The sequence below is a fragment of the Macrobrachium rosenbergii genome, chromosome 54 (genome assembly GCF_040412425.1).
Source record: "Macrobrachium rosenbergii isolate ZJJX-2024 chromosome 54, ASM4041242v1, whole genome shotgun sequence".
In the NCBI taxonomy this organism is placed as follows: Eukaryota; Metazoa; Arthropoda; class Malacostraca; order Decapoda; family Palaemonidae; genus Macrobrachium; species Macrobrachium rosenbergii.
The window spans coordinates 43,944,582-43,949,587 of record NC_089794.1 but is presented as its reverse complement, the minus strand read 5'-3'; positions in this window follow the sequence as shown (position 1 = coordinate 43,949,587).

The window sequence follows — 5,006 nt, the reverse complement described above, 5'->3', positions numbered from 1 at the left end:
CTGGACGCCTGTGGCCAAGGACGATGAATGCTAGAAGCGACGAATGTTAAGACACGTACGGATTAGCAACCAAGGACGCTCAAAGTCTTCTACGCAGCAACAATTCTCATTTAACAGATTAAGGGGAAACTAAGGCTAAATATTCACAAGCGTTTCTATATGACTGATTATATCTATTAAAACTGGCGTCACATCATCTAGGTTATTAACGACGATTCATAAGTGTGTATGTATTTGCGAGTATTCACAAGTGTGTATGTATATGTGTGTGTATAGAGTATATATATATACATATATATATATATATATATATATATATATATATATATATATATATATATATATATATATATATATAAATATAAAGTATATATATATACATCTATTTATTTATTTATTTACTTAGTGTGAAGTTCTTTATTACTATTATCTTAAGTCATAAGTCAGCGTTTTTCAAACTTTTTATACTGCGACCCACAGCAAGAACCACATTTTGCATTGCGACACATTATGACCACGTGTACTAAATCAAAGACAGACTCTATTCACTAGGTTCATTTATTTAGCATCGACAATTTACATGTATACTTCTTATATTCCGCATATGCTGGAATTGTATGTATGTTTGTATGAATTTAAAAATATCATTTTTAGAAAAATCAGTTTAAAGGAAATTCCGACGCAAAGGTAAAGTAAATAATATTTGATAAAAAAAATTGTCATTTAATGAGAAGGATGTGCTTGTTTGTTCACAAGCACCTGATTCCAGTCGGGAACAGAGGCAGACGGACAATGCTACCCGCTTATTAGGTGCAGTGCTGAGCCTGTTTCTGCCCTTCGTCTTTAAGCGAGCTGGTGTCGAAAGTCCCAGTTCAGACAAGTAAGTAGTTGCAAAAGGCAATAATAATAGAATAGCTCTTTACTCAGCAGTGGAAATTCCCCTTTGTTCTTCATCATAAATGAGGACAAATTTAATTTCTCGAAATCATTTTTAAGTGTGAAAGAACAACTAAGACGCAGCAATTCAGCTTCCTCTTCAGGTCAAGTTAAGAATATCTTAGTTTAGCCAGACCACTGAGCTGATTAACAGCTCCCCTAGGGCTGGCTCGAAGGATTAGATTTATTTTACGTGGCTAAGAACCAACTGGTTACCTAGCAACGGGACCTACAGCTTATTGTGGAATCCGAACCACATTATGACGAGAAATGAATTACTATCACCAGAAATAAATTCCTCTAATTCTTCATTGGCCGGTAGGAGAGTAGAACGCTGGGCCGACAGCGCGCTAGCCGAGAGCTCTACCCACCCTCCAACGAAGAGCTAATCACAAGTTTAACTCAATTATTGATTCAGGTCTTTGGAAAGCAAATGGATTTTTTATCCAAAGGCGTTTCTTCGCTGGTTTAAATCTCTCTTCAGGGAAATACTTATCAAAGCTTTGAGACAGGAAAGTGAGATGTGACAAAATCTCTTGTTTTAATCCTCTTAATATGTCATCATTGACAATGTTCTCAGCAGTGTGTTGTAACAATGTTGGGAACATGTAATAGGTGGGATGATCACTTTTAAGTCTTCCTTGATATAGCCTCAGCATTTTTTGAAACCCTTCAATATATTCAGTATGTTGGAATATAATGCCGCTTTTCCTTTGAGGTTTCATGTTTAAATCATTAAGAATGCGAAATATATAAATTAAGTAAGCCAGTTTGGTAACCGAAATATCATCCTCAAAAAGTTGTGCCAAGGGATTACTTCTTTCTACTAAAAATATGTGAAACTCATTTCTAAGTTCATACACCCTGCTGAGTACTGTGCCTCGTGACAACCAACGAACTTCTGTGATGCAGTAAGTGGGTTCTGGTGACAACTAGTTACTAAAATTTAAGCAAACTAGTTTGACAGTTAAGAATTCAAGGAAAAAAGAGAGGGAGAGAGTGAGAGTGAGAGATTGTCGATTGCCTTGGATAAAACCTTGAAGTTATTTCGACTGCGATAACATACTTTTTGTATATGTTAGATAAATTCATAATAATATGTACTATTATGTTTTGATTGGTAAAACCTGCCATGTCATGGGAGAAATAGGTAAAACTATCGATGATTTATGAGTGTTGTGCAACATTTAGAGTTGTTTATATTCTGCACTTCGCACCCACTTGCGTTTTTTCCCCTGCTTTTTTGCCTCGACCCATTTTATTTATCTCGGGACCCACAGTTTGAAAAACGCTGAATAAGTGGCCGACTTTTTCATCCTCTCCCTTCTGCATTAAAGATCAACTCTCCTTCACAGAAGGGCTTCGAGCGTAAGTTGCGATAGCAACTTAAACCACAGACTCAACCATCCTGCTAATTTACCTGGCACAGCTCACCTGTCTTACAAGTATACCATATTGCAGCATCTCACTTGTAACCAATCAGCTCTTAGCACGGGATTATTATTCAAAACCTTGTTAGTTTCCCACTTGAATTCTTCAGAAGCCGAATCCAAAAACATTCCCAATGGATATTAATCCCGTCCTTTCTTCTGTCATTCAGTTCTACCACTCCTAGACTGACCTAGGCACTTTCTTCCTTATACCCAGTATATACAATCAGTGTTTCTCAACCGGTGCGCCCGGGCGCACTGGTGCGCCGTGGAAGATAGCCAGGTGCGCCCCAAGATAACAAAATATTTAATACGTGTAATATGCCTTTTATTTTAAAACTTTGATTTTCACATATTTTAGAGCTATCAGGTATGTGGTTTCTGAGTGAAGTCTTCGCCACTTGACGTTTTGAACTGGAAAGTAAATTCCTTAATGGCTTTATCTTCAAGAAGCAATGGATAATCCTTTCCCTTTTCCTTTCTTTGGGGATTTTAATCGGTCATTACTCACTCTCTCTCTCTCTCTCTCTCTCTCTCTCTCTCTCTCGAAAAAAAAAAAAAAAAAAAAAAAAAAAAAAAAAAAAAAAAAAATAGATATTGTCTATAATTCCATCTCTCGCTAATCTCCTTTTGAAATGTCAGCCAAAAATGACAACCGGTAAAGGCCAATGACTTCACCGTATGGTAAATGAAAAGGACAAAGTTGATATCAAAATTCCCCTGAGGTCAGTTGGTAATAGATGATAGAATTAAGTAGGACTAAACCAAAATACAGTATTCCAGTTGGTGACACATAATCCAGGTTAATAACTTCACCATGTGGTGAATGACAGTTCAAAGGGGGTTCATAATTCGGGACAATGACCTCTTTGACCTATAAATGCGAAATCTTCTGCGATTCTGGTCAGTCTGAGTAGGAACCCATGTGCTGCTACATTACTTTTCAAAGTTCTCGTTCAAGACACTCGCTGAATTATAATTGTTTTTTTACATATTTAAAAAAAATAAACTACCCATACAATGAATATATTTTTAAACAAGAAACGCGCCAGTGAAGAACTTGATTCTAATAATGAAACTATTTCGAGTGACATGAAGCGTCCAGCCAAGAAAAATAAGAGCAGACCCAATTGCAAATACGACAGAAGTTATTCAAGTTATGGCCGCCTTCACGTGGGCTCGAGATGAAAATCAGCCTTAGCCATTGTGTTTGTTTGTGGATGCAAAATGTCAAACGAGTCGATGCTTCTTAGTAAATGAAGCAAGTATTTTCAAACATCACACTGAAATCTTCAAGGAAAAGATGTACCTAAGTTATTTCAAAAGATTACTTGATCAACGCTTTCAAAAGGAGAGCAACGGTGTCTGAGAAAACTCAAATCGCTTCTTAGGAAATATCGGAAATGAGAGTCGTAAAAATGAAGTCAAATACTCTCGCTGAATCTATCATTTTGCCCGCTTGTAAGAAGATGAAGACTATTTCAGGAGACAATGTAGAGAAACAGATAGGTAAAATCCCATTATCAAATGATAGTGTTCAGAGGCGCATTCTAACAATATTGAAGAAAATGTTTGCTGTAACAAACTTCAGGATTCGTACTGTGCATTCCAAGTTGATGAACCACCCGACATAGCCAACAAAGCGCAGTTGCTTGCCTTTATTCGCTTTATTGATGGGGAAACTACGGTAAACCGGTATCTTTGTTGCAAAGAACTGCTTACCACTACTGCAGGTGAAGATATGCTTCATAATTTAAATCATTCTTTTGCGAAATGGAACTTATCCTGGAAGTCGTGTGACGGGGTTTGTTCTGATGGAGTTCCATTAATGACTGGTTCTGTTGAAGGTCTTGCATCGTTTGTAAAGTAACCCCATCCCAACTTTATAATAAATCATTGTTTCTTGCATAGAGGCGCCCTGATGGCAAAAACATTTGGTTCTAAATTGAAAGAAGCTTTTCATCAAGACCAAATTGTTGAAATGGTAAAAGCTCGTATATTTGAGCTACTTTGTGAAAACATGGATTCACAACACACACGCTTACTTTTGCACACACAAGTTAGCTATCAAGAGGTAAAGTACTCTGAACTCGTCAAGAACTATTTGCAGCTTTTGAGAAAGAAAATAAAAGTAAATTTTGTTGACTTCTGAAATGTGAGTTTTGGACTTCAAAAATGAGATATCTGACCGAAATGTTTCAACACTTGAATAGTCAGAACGTGTCCATGCAAAATGGAAATGAAAACCTTCTCTTATCTACCGACTAAATTCAAGCATTCCAGAAATAACCAGCAGTTTGGAAAAGAAAAGCTAAAAGTTTGGGCTGTTTGGAAATGTTTCCTTTAGTTCAAGAAGGCCATTCAGACAATTTAATTCCTTTAATAGGGGATCACTTAGCAATTCTGGAAGGTAATCTGAACCGAGCAATACGACTGGATTCGCATCCCTCTCTTTGACATTTCAACTGATAACGCTGGCTTTTCGTTAGCAGAAGAGGAGGAGCTGGCTACCATATCTACTGATCGAGGCTTCAAGATCAAGCAGAAGGAGACGCCCATCGGTCAGTTCTGGATTTCAATCAAAGAATCTCCTTCAATAGCTAGGAAAGCTTTGACTGTTTTACTGCAATTGTCAACATC